This window comes from Choloepus didactylus, chromosome 18 (genome assembly GCF_015220235.1).
Source record: "Choloepus didactylus isolate mChoDid1 chromosome 18, mChoDid1.pri, whole genome shotgun sequence".
NCBI classification, from domain to species: Eukaryota; Metazoa; Chordata; class Mammalia; order Pilosa; family Megalonychidae; genus Choloepus; species Choloepus didactylus.
In genome coordinates, this window is record NC_051324.1 from 40,819,031 (window position 1) to 40,831,437 (window position 12,407).

General features: G+C 42.8%; 1 long non-coding RNA gene across 1 annotated transcript in view; it reads left to right on the plus strand.

Annotated features, from left to right (window-relative positions):
* Positions 1 to 10,909, plus strand: part of LOC119514390 — a 78,906-nt gene extending 67,997 nt beyond the window's left edge. Inside the window, exon 3 of the long non-coding RNA XR_005212812.1 lies at positions 10,767 to 10,909. This is a non-coding gene — a long non-coding RNA (uncharacterized LOC119514390). The remainder of the gene's footprint in view (positions 1 to 10,766) is intronic.
* The last annotated feature ends 1,498 nt before the right edge of the window (positions 10,910 to 12,407 follow it).

The window sequence follows — 12,407 nt, forward strand, 5'->3', positions numbered from 1 at the left end:
CGGGTGCTCACTTTTGTGAAAAAAATTAAAGAAGATATTTATGTAAATGTTTGTAAATGTATAAGATACCTCTGGGAAGATGCAGTCCACCGCCCCCCCCCCCCAAATTAGTAAAGGAAAGAAGGTACATTGGGTGGTGGGGGACAGAGGAAGGAGGGAAACTGACTCTACACTTACTCCCTTTTGTAATTTTACAATTTTGTACCATGGATGATCAATCTGTTTTTAAAAATAAAATTTAAAAGGAAAGAGTTATTTAGCACTTACTCTCTGCTGGGTACCAGGTTTTATGTAAATCATTTCCTTCTAGAAAGTTTGTCATGTACAGTACTTGCCGCATTTCCTTTTCTGTTCAGCTTGTATTTTAATGTCTCAAGCTTTCTGATGAACACTTTTGAGAAAGAAAAAAAAAAATTAACTCCCAAGGAGAATCCCGCAAGTCATCTGCATCTCTAAGATCCTTTCCAAGTTCTATCTCTTGAAGGAAGGCATCTTAAGAAACATTTGCATAATAAAGCCTACACAGTAATTTTACTTGTGATTATCCTTTACTCTCCCAATTACTCTGAGTTTGTGCTACAGATATTGTCATCATTATTGTTATTGTATGTGTACCTGCTATATTTTACTTGCTTGCAAGTAATAGAAAATCCAACTCAAAGTGGCTTGAATAGTAAGGGGATGCATGAGCTTCATTAACTCAAGCCCAAGGTAGGTTGTGCTCAGGGATGCCTTGATTCAGAAGCTGAACAATGTGACCAGGACCTGGTTTCTTTCCATCTCTACCATGCCTTCTGTGGTGTCAGCTTCAAATAAAGCTTTGAAAAGGCTTCTCTCCCAGCAGCAGCAAGCAAATGTCTTCCCCCAACTCACTGTCCTGAGTCATGCTAAGTGCCCACACCTAACCTATGTTATGAACATATGTTACATGTTGTGTTATGCAGTTGGGTGGGGAAAGCATGAGCATTTAAATCCCAGATACTTAGAAAAAAGTAACTCACAGTCCAATTGAAGGCAGACCTGAACACAGAAAATTGAAATGATCCTGAGACATGGTGAGCAAAGGTTTCTACCCTATCAAGGGACTGATGTGTGGAAATTGGGAGACAAGTTTTGGACATGACAAAGCCACCCATTTCATAATCCCTGGTATAGTGAGCCTAAAGATTGTTGGGCAGGGTTTAAGCATGTTTGCATAAGGAGCCAAATTTAAAAAGGGCTGGAAACTCCCTCTCTTTCTCTTTCTCTTTTGATGTTCAACGTTGTTCGAAAATCTCTGATGTTTAAGATGGTTCTGACTTAGACCAGCAGGTAGAAGAGGATACCAAAATGTCAACATGATGGAGAAGGGGAGTGGTTGGTGACAGGGGTTGTTGGTCAAATTGAGGCTGAAGCATGAGGCCAAAGCTGGGCCATCCAGTCACTGTGGGCAAGCTGTGAGCACACTGGCCAGGAGTGGCTGTAACACTGGGAGCCTCGCTATAGAGAAGCATAATACTGGAGCCTTATTTTCCCTTCCTCCAGATTTTTCCTGTGAAAACCCTTGGGAAATACAGTGGCAGAAACATCAATTGGTGAAGAATCTTTATGTGTTATCAGTGAGCCCTGGCTTCCTTCTTTGGCAGTGCACTTGCAGTGCGATAGCCTGTTCTCTGATAATCAAGTTACGGGTGTCACTCAGGATAAGCTAGAGTATGTCACAGTAACAAACAAACCCAAATCCCAGTGACTTGAAAATAGTAAAGATTTATGTCTTATTCACTACAGATCAGTCTGGGGCTCTGCTCTCTCTCGTTATCCTTCTCATGTGGGGCAAAGGTGGAAGGAGCAGTCGCCATCCGGAACATTGCTGGTTTCCTTGGCAGAGTGAAAATAGAGCATTGGAGAATCCTGCATCAGCAGTGGAGGCAATACGCATTTCTTCCACTTACAACCTATTGGCCAGAACTACTCGCAGGGCCCACCCAACCACAAGCAGTAGAGTAAGTGCAATTGTACTTGGCCCTAGGAAAGAAAGGGAGCTGGAATATTCATGAACAGCTTCAACAGCTGCTAGGCATGACAAGTTGTGACATCCTTTGTCTCAAGTTGGCTCACCAAATTCTGACTGCAATGGTCACGATGAATACTAGGAATGATGTTGATGGTAGGAATAATAACAACAAATAATATTTATTGAGTGTTTGCTATTCTATTAGAATAGATTAGATACCAGGCTAAGTGCTTTTTTTTCCATACTAATTTATTTAATTCTTGCAGCAGCCTTGGAGACTGAGATTATCACAGAAAAGGCAGTCCCAGGACAGGAAGGAATACAGTCTCTCAGCAGCAAAGGGAAGCTGGGAGCCATACAGATTTTATTATTAAAAGAAAAGTGACCTTATTTTATAAACCAGGTTTATGAAGTGGGGCATATCGATTTCACATATGCATCCACTTTCACTTTGCTAAGACTCAACTCAGTGTGTAACAAAACCAGGGAAGAGTAAATCCAAGGGCATGCATAAATTAACCAGGACTTTGCTTCTTGTACTTCATTGTCCACAGTAATAACAGTTACTTTATCAATTCATGCACAACATTTTATTACAGTCCTTCCTCATCCCAAGCAACCACAGGCTTCTCAAGGGAAACAGTGATTAGAATAACTCCCTCCAGACTGAAGCTGGGATCATTCCCAGAGGCATAGCACCAAGAGTGCTTACTATGACTTTTTGTTTGCAGAGTTCTATTTGAGAGACACCTGAAAAAGATGTGTGTGTGTGAGAGAGAGAGAGACACACACACACACACACACACACAAAGCATCAGACTTAAATGTGCGTTTCTTTTTATGTTTATGTTTGCACACCTTGCCCAACTACTCATTAGCAGCTTATTGAAATTCTCCTTTTTAGCTAATTTTGCAGCCCACGTTGGGAATTAACTACAGAATATTTCTGATAAATTGCTGATGATTTAGGAAAACATTTTACGAATCGCACACAAAAATAGTGAAATAATAGCTAATATTGGAGAACTTATGTGCCGAACAATTTACAAGCATTGTATTATTCTTCCTCAAAATAACACACGAGGTGGGTGCTATTAACAACTCAAGTTTACATAGGACGAGGTCGAGGTACAGAAAAATAATGTTGTTAGTAAACAGAACCCAGGTCTTACTGACTCCAGAACCCAGACTTGAAACCATTGCACTAGGCTGCACTCTTGAGCTTCCCTATGATCCCCCTGACGCTGGCCTGCTGAGCCGACCGTGTTCTAACCCCACCCACCTTTCAAACCTTATTGCCTTCTATTCACTTAAACTTCCGGCTGCTTGCTGTTTTCTGAACACCTCTAAGCTGTTTTCCCGACTTTTCCCAAGTGGCTCATTCTGTCGTCTTTGCCTGACCGTCCTTTTCCTCTACCTGCCAGAGACCCACTGTTCCTTCTGGGCTCAAACCAAGGATCGCTTCCTTCACAAACTCCGTGTAGTTCTAAGTGTGTCTAACTACTGCCCACACTTTATATTGCTTTGGTTTTGGTTTTTGGTTTTTACCTTTTTTGTGTGTTTTACCTTAGTCTATCTTATACTGTAGAGCACAGATTGTCACACAGTCAATTTTACTCTCCAAGCACCTAGCTGACCATGTGGTGGCCATTCAATAAATGCCTGGTGAATGAATGAAAGGGATATTTTCATACATCTGAGAAAACGTTAAATGGTTACAGTGTGAAATAAGGGCATTGTCCCCCATCCCCTAGCTTTTAAACAAAGACACATTGAAAAAGAGAAGCTAGTGAGAATAAAGCTTCTTATAAAAAGACGTGGTTTAGTGTTAGCAAGTGGAGATGGTGGGGATTAATCAGCTTCTGGATGTATTTTGAAGGTAGTGCCAATGGGATTTGCTAATGGATTGCAGATGGGGTGTGAGAGAAAGAGGAGCCAAGGATGACTTAAAGTATGTTGCTGGAGCAACTGAGAGAGTGGAGATTTTTAACTGAGATGGGGAAGATGCTGGGAGGAGAAGATCTAGGAAGGAAAGCCAGGAATTTGATTTTGGACATGCTAAATTGAGTCAAGGTATTGCTCCCATCCCCAGTTTTAAACCTGAGTCTCACTACATTGCATAAATAATCCAAAGCAGATAACCCCTCACATTATTTACGTTGAGCCTTGGCCTACATTGCATGATATTCTCCAAGCAAGTTTGTTGCCCTACTTATATTTTGCTAAAGTGAGCATTTACCCCATTTTACATTCCCTGAATGTGGTCTGCCCAGGGAGGGTAAAGAGGCAGCCTAATATTCTGCTGGGAACTAATTATCAGTTTCAGAGTCTAGGCTGATAACAAACATTGTCTTCTTTTCCTTCAGATTTGAATATGATACCGGGAGTTAGTGATCCCTTTCTCTGTCCACGGTCATGCTTGGAAAGGCCAGGCCAAGACAGCAGCAGCCTGAATCTATATGTTTTAAGTCATTCAATCTACAACATTTACTGAGCACTTACTATGTGTTGTGTGTGGTAGATGGCCGAACACACAGAGGTGAATAAGATCCTGTCCATGCCCTCAAGTACCTTATAGCATGGTAACAAGATAGGCACGAACACAACCAGCTTAGATGCAAAGCAGAGTGGACTTTAATACTTTCTCAGATGATGCATAGGAAGCAACTCATAGTCACTGGGAGTCATCTGATACTATTTAGAAATGACGGCTTTGATCCAGCCACAGTGCTCAGTTGTGAGAATGCAGGGATTAATGAAATGTGGTCCCTGCCCTTGAGCATCCCCACAACCGGTAAAGTCTGGGATTTCTGTGGCCTGGCTGCTGTGTGGAGACAGGTGATAGGGTCCTCAGGAAGAGCTCAGATTTCTCTCCTCAGTAGCCACCACTTCCCTTCAAGTCCCCTCCATGTTGGGCTATCCCTGATCTCTGCATAATGGGATCAGAAACTCAGATTAGGCGGACTCCTCCATGGTTTTCAAACCTTGTTCTGTAGGGCTGTTGAAGGATCCCAGGGTCTTTCTCATGGGTGGCTGGGGGTGAGGAAATGGGGGAGAGAGAAATTAAATGAGATGGATTGAGCCACATCCCCTTTAATTTTAACCAGAACAGCTATTTTTATTTATTTTATTTGTTTTCATTTTCATATAAGTTTTCACTTAAAGGGAATAGAAGCTGGAAGATGTTTGTGAGGAACTAATTTTATTTTAACAGAGAAGAAATCTGGAAGAGAAATGACTTCTCCAGATTTCAGAGTCAGAGGCAGTTAAGACTAGAGGCTGGGCTTTCAATCCCAGCCCACGGCACTTTCCACAGGACCAAACTACTTCATGGTGAAATGGGGGCAAATGTGCAGGGGAGCCTCCAGCTTCTCCCTAAAGTGTTTGCATGGAGGTCGTGGGGTGGTTTTTTAGTGGGGTTGGAATGAGGAGTGTGGAAGAGCTGTTGTTGATGGCTATGCTTAGCACCTCTCCCTACCTGTGGGTCAAGGTGGTGCTGGGTGAGCATCCCATGTGGGTGTGTGCTAGGAAAGAACCCAGACATCTCTCACTAATTCAAGCAGCTCTTAGAAATAGAGCTCAGTTGGGAGACCCTGAGAACCAAAGAGTTGGAAGTGGTAGGAATTGAATGTGCTTTGAAAGAGGGATAACTTGTGAAGTGCCCCAAGAAAAACCATAGAATTAAGCAGCTTTTCCCTGGCACCAGAAACGTGGGCAACTTTTAGGATAAGGATGCATTCTTCATTCATTTCTGAGTGCCTATGGGGGGAAATAAATGTGATCAGACATTGTCCATACCATAGAGAAGCCTGTAGTTGAGGGGCGAGTTAAGGCATGTGCTTACATGAGAATAGTACAAGGGTGAAAGCGAAAGGGCCCTGAGAAATTGGTGAGCATGTGCCATGTGAGATAGACACTTATAAAGGGAGGAATCATTGACATTCCTTAGTGCCGGGTCTCCTTTGAGCTGGCACTTGAAGCAAGGGAAGACATCAAGAAATGAAAAAGCCACTCTGCAAAGAGGGCTCAGCATGAGACAGGGGCCAGAGGTAGGACCTTGCTATGAGCAGGGAAGGGGGAGCATTTTAGTCTCCGGAGCATACCCTCTGAAAGATTATTTTGGACTGAATCACATTCTTTCCAGAACCTGAGGAGGAGTTCTCAGGTGCTCCTGTTCCCTGGAATACTAAATGGGCCATAACAGATATCGGTGGCTTTGGGAAATTCAGGTTTGTAGCTTAGAGAGAGGAAGCAAAGATGGGATAGAGAAGCAGAAGTTTCCTCCATCCCTTCCAGAGGGAGAAGCTGAGCTGATGATCTGACTGAGAGTCTGGGCAGGTGGTGAGCTGATGGCAGTCACTTGGAACTTGGTCTCCCCTTCTGCAAACAGCTTGGACACAAGGAATCACCACCCTTCCAAGCTTTGAAAATGGGTGCTTATTTGTTCTTTGGTACTTCCACAAGGTAGCCACTCGACATAATGCACAGAGAGGTGAGGGACTACAGCATGGTGAACCCAGGGCACTTTCCCCTTCCCCAGCCTTCACGTTGCTGGAGAGAGGTTGGAAAGGTGCCAGACCTGGGGAGTGGGAGGGATACAGTAGAGCAGTCTTTGAGTAGCATGGGCTGGATTCTGATGCATTTCAGTTCTTAAGAAAATTAAGTCATTATCAAGTAAAATTCAGGGATAGTGAAATGAAGGCACATGTTCCTCAATATATCTATTTGCCCTTGTCAAAACAAACAAACAAACAAAAACCCCAAATAATTGCATGTCCCACCATGGATGTGTGACCAGGTCCACAAAAGTCACCACTCAGAGATTCTCAAGCTAGGGGACCAGTTAAATGGACATCCTTTGGAGCCAGTTTTGATCCTTTATACTTTCCTAAAAAATCACCCATATTAGCATAGAATTGTAATAATATTCTCTTAAAATTTAAAAACAGAAACCCCTTCTCCATACTTTTAAAAATGTCTAACTTTTCACTCATTCTTCAATGAACCTGCAGTAGAGTAATATTTATTTTCACGGTAAAAACATCTTGATATATTATAAAGTATAAAAAAGGCAACAATAGCTTATGAATAAATTTTTATAAACAAATGTATATATATATGAAAGGAAAGAATGAAAGTACATATACTTTTGTGTTTATGTATCTTCTCCAAATTTTCTACATTGGGAATACCGTTATAATTAGCTAATGACTTTTGTTACTGAAATGATTTAAGTTTTTGTGATATTGTGATGGAATGAATATATTTTGTATTTGGAAAGATAATGTCATTTTGGGGTCCAGGAGGTGGAATGTGCTGGTTTGAGTGTATTGTGTCCCCCAAATGCCATTATCTTTGTGGTCTTGTGTGGGGTAGACCCTTGGGTGCTGGTTGGATTTGCTTGGAGTGTGCCCCACCCAGCTGTGGGCAATGATTCTGATGAGATGTTCCCATGGAGGCGTGGCCTCGCCCATTCAGGGTGGGCCCTTATCGGTGGAGCTATATAAATGAGCTGACTCGGGGGGAAGAAAGAGAGTGCAGCTGGGAGTGATGTTTTGAAGAGAAGCAAGCTTGCTAGAAAGGAACGTCCTGGGAGAAAGCCATTTTGAGGCCGGAGCTTTGAAGCAGATGCCAGCTGCCTTCCTAGCTAGCAGAGGTTTTCCGGACGCCATTGGCCATCCTCCGGTGAAGGTACCCGATTGCTGAGGTGTTACCTTGGATGCTTTGTGGCCTTAAGACTGTAACTGTGTAGTGAAATAAACCCCCGTTTTATAAAAGCCTATCCATCTCTGGTGTTTTGCATTCTGCAGCATTAGCAAACTAGAACAGATTTTGGTACCGGAGAAGTGGGGTGCTTTTGCTGCTGAGTTTGCAAATACCAAACATGTTGGAATGGCTTTTTAAATGGATAAGGCGGAGTTTCTGGAAGAGTTGTGAGGAGCTTGATAGAAAAGGCCAAAACTGCTTTAAAGAGACTGTTTGTGGAAATATGGACTCTAAAGATACTTCTGATGAGGACTTGAACAGAAATGATGAATGTGTTGTAAACTGGAAGAAAGGTGATCCTTGTTTTAAAGTGGCACAAAATTTGGCTTAAGATCCAATGGGCTAGTGCCCGCGTGGGTTCGAACCCCACTCTCGGTACCAAAATCTGTTCTAGTTTGCTAATGCTGCAGAATGCAAAACACCAGAGATGGATAGGCTTTTATAAAATGGGGGTTTATTTCACTACACAGTTACAGTCTTAAGGCCACAAAGCATCCAAGGTAACACCTCAGCAATCGGGTACCTTCACCGGAGGATGGCCAATGGCGTCCGGAAAACCTCTGCTAGCTAGGAAGGCAGCTGGCATCTGCTTCAAAGCTCCGGCCTCAAAATGGCTTTCTCCCAGGATGTTCCTTTCTAGCAAGCTTGCTTCTTTTCAAAACATCACTCCCGGCTGCACTCTCTTTCTTCCCCCCGAATCAGCTCATTTATATAGCTCCACCGATAAGGGCCCACCCTGAATGGGCGAGGCCACGCCTCCATGGGAACATCTCATCAGAATCATTGCCCACAGCTGGGTGGGGCACACTCCAAGCAAATCCAACCAGCACCCAAGGGTCTGCCCCACACAAGACCACAAAGATAATGGCATTTGGGGGACACAATACACTCAAACCGGCACACTTAGCTATGTAAGTAGCTAAGGTTTCCTTGCCTTTTTCTTCCCTGGGAATAAAGGGGCAACATCCTTTCATAAGATATGGTTTTAAGTCCCCTTATTTCTTGAGATACTCAAGCATGTGTGGTGCACAGAAGCAGGCCCTTATCTTAAGATATGGTCTGACTATCATGGAGTGGACAGAAAGAGAACAAAAACTGTCTAGCTTTAGCACTAGGAATACGACCATAGGATCCAAGTCTACAGTGGTGTTTCTGTTGGCCTGTCTCATGGTGAAGTCATTTACTTTGTACTTCTAGCAAGCTTCAGGGGTGCCAAGATTGGCTGATGCTTCAAACACTCTTTGAGCTAACTAATTGTGGTCAGAGCAGGTGCTGGTATGTGTTCCAGAGTCTGGGCTCAAGGAGGCTGGAGTGTGAACCAGGAGAGGTCAAAGCAGGGGCATTTGGATCATAGCTGCAGAGGGGAGTCTATGGTCAGAGTCCAAGGGCAAGTATTCAGTCAGAGTCAGGGAACCGAGCAAGAGGTCAAGAGCTAAGGTACCAGACTCGAGCAGGAAATAAGTTAGCAGGTGACCTCAGACAATAAGGTTCTTGACTTGGGCTTTGTAAAGTGTCAAGGACTGAGTTTTTCTGGGTATGGCTGTGCAAATCTCAGTGTCATGAGAGTGGGTTGGTAGGTTTAAAAGAATTTAGCTGGGTCAGGTGTGTGATGGATTTGTTGAACACAAGTGCATGACTTGATATCTATCTCTATTAAATTCAGTCTTGCTATATTTGGTCCATTGTTACAGCTCAGTGAGGTTCTTATGGGACCTGATTCTGTCACCCCGTATGTTAGTTCTTATTTCGAGCTCTGTGATCCTCAGATTTGATCAGCATGTGTTCCAGACATTCATACCACCACACTGAAATCCATCACCAAAGACCCCTGCTGTATCCGCCAGGAATGGTCATTTAATCATGTGCCCATTCACCCACCTTTTTCCTTCCTGTCTATGGGGATAACCTGAGACCCACCCATGAAATCCTTTGTTGTAGAACATTCCCCAGATCTGTCAGTTTAATGACCCTAACCAAAAAAGACATGAGGTAAATTTGACAAGGCTTGTTTTAATGAGCAGATTATATCTCATCTCAGCATTTTTTCCTCTAGGCTAAGTGATCCCAAGGGCTCTAACTTCTTTTTTTTTTAATATCAGAAAGGGGAATAATGAATTGCAATGTAATAGAGTGACAATAAGCTGGATTTATATCCACAAAAGTGATGTACAAATTTCCACTTTTTCCCAAATGCTTTTATGGCTGTGTAGAGTCACTCTGCCTAAAGATTCCGGCTGTCTGGTTACTCAAGCAGGAAACACAGGCTAACCAGGTCTGGTCTGGGCCTGATTATTAGCTTTGCTGGTCTAGAAACTATGTTTGCTCAGTCGCCCACAATTGAACAGATCACAGAAAACTGACTCATGATAAACATCCACTTATTCAACAAATTATTTATTTGAAAAAGTGTTTCTTGAGCACCTACTTTGTGACTGGCACTGTTCTGGATGCTGGGACATAACAGCAAACAAGACAAAGTCGCTGTCCTGATAGAGCTTACATCCCAGTGGGAAGAGGCAGATAATAAACAAGTAAGCAAATAAATATATAATGTAATTTCAGATCGTAGTAAATGTCATGAGAAAAATGAGGCAAGGTAGGGAATAGAGAGTGGCTGGCACATGACTGGTGGATAAACAACTATGCTAATATATGCATTTTTAATATGGGTTTTCTTTTCCTGAGGCCAATATCTGTGTCCTTACTTGAGGGCTTTAGTTTTCAGTTATAGATATCAGGAAAGCTAAATCAGAATACATGTTAGTGCATGTTAGTTTGGAATGTGAGGAATCAGTATAAGGAGAATGATGGTAGTTTGGGGTAGGTTCTAGCATGTCCTGTTGCATTGAAATCTCTGGTTGACCCAGTGGAACAATAAGAAATGAAACATGGAAGTAGGAGTGCTATAAAAAAGTGGTTCCACAAGAAAATGAAGTGAAAACTCAGATGTCATCTTAGAGATATGATCTGATGTAGCCCCTTTCTCCCCCTCACCTCCTGACCCCAGGTGAAAAGGCATGAAGACAGTGAGCCTGCGGTTCTGAATTCCTCTGACCTGGCAGACAACTCACTCTGTGCGAGGCTGAGTCCACTTCACTGTGGGTGCTTCGTCTGAGAACCGAGGAAGGCATTAGACGCCTGCTCACTCATGCCGGTATGTATCCATGCTTTTTCATTCGTACCCTCTGTGGTACTTATTGGCTAATATAGCAATTAAAAAAAAGTCAAAGGAATATAAGCTGAGTCTGGCTTATCAATTTCACCAGCCTCAAAGAATGTCTGGTCTAGCTCAGAATAGAAATAATTGCTGCAATTTTAAGCACTTTTTGTGAGTCAGGCACTATCCTAAGTGTTTTACATGGACTCATTTAATTTGCACAACAAAACAATTAGTGTATTAGTTTGAGAGAGGCTAACTGCTCTGTCAAATGGACATCAAAATGAATATTGGCTTTCCCAGTAGAATTTAACTTTTCCTCATATAAATAGTCTTAGGTGGTTCCAGGCTAGTAAAGGGGCTCTGCTCCACACAGTCATTTGGGTACTGTTCCTGTTTGCTAATGTTGCCATTATGCAAAATACCAGAAATGGATTGGCTTTTATAAAGGTGGTTTATTTGGTTACAAAGTTACAGTCTTAAGGCCATAAAGTGTCCAAGGTAAGTCATCAACAAGAGGGTACCTTCATGGGAGAAAGGCCATTGGCATCTGGAAAACCTCTAGTAGCTGCAGGTCCTCTTCAAAATGTCACTCTCAGTTGCTCTTGGGGTGTTTGTCCTCTCTTAGCTTCTCCAGAGCAAAAGTCTGCTTTCAAAGGCCATCTCCAAAATGTCTCTGTAAGTTGCAGCATCTCTCTCAGCTCCTGTGCGTTCTTCAAAGTGTCCCTCTTGGCTGTAGCAAGCTTGCTCCTTCTGTCCGAGCTTATATAGTGCTCTAGTAAACTAATCAAGGCCCACATTGAATGGGCAGGGCCACACCTCCATGGAAATTATCTAATCAGAGTCATCACCAACAGTTGGGCGGGTCGCATCTCCATGGAAACACTCAAAGAATTACAATCTAATCAACACGAATAAGTCTGCTCACAGACTGCATGAAAAAACATGGCATTTGGGGGGACATAATACATTCAGACTGGCACAGGTACCCAGGACGTTAGAGGCTCTGTCACATCCGGCCAGTGGAGAAGGAAAGAGGATGGAGGATTGCATGTTGGAGGGTTTTATCAGTCAGGCCTAGAAGGGTTGCATACTACTTCTGCTTATATTCCATTGGCTAGAAGTCAGTCAATGGACACTCCTAAAACTGCAGTCATAATCTCACTGTGTGCCCAAGAAGAAGAGGAAACAAGGAACTGTTATTATTATCTCTGAGTATTTTGTTCGAGACAGTAATTGAGTGCCATAGTAAGCCAGGGTCCTGGTATTCGAACCAGGTTAGTATGACTCTAGCGACATTCTTAACCAATAAGTTATACTGCTTCTTGGAAGATGTCACATCCAGGCCATGCTGAATCACCCAGATTTACAATCTCTCTCTCCTGGGTAGTACTGAGCATACCCTGCCAAATTTTTCCTTATGTATGCCCATTTTCCTATACCTTTTTGGCTGACGAGTCCCCTTCTGTTAGATATGTTAGTGTCTATTAG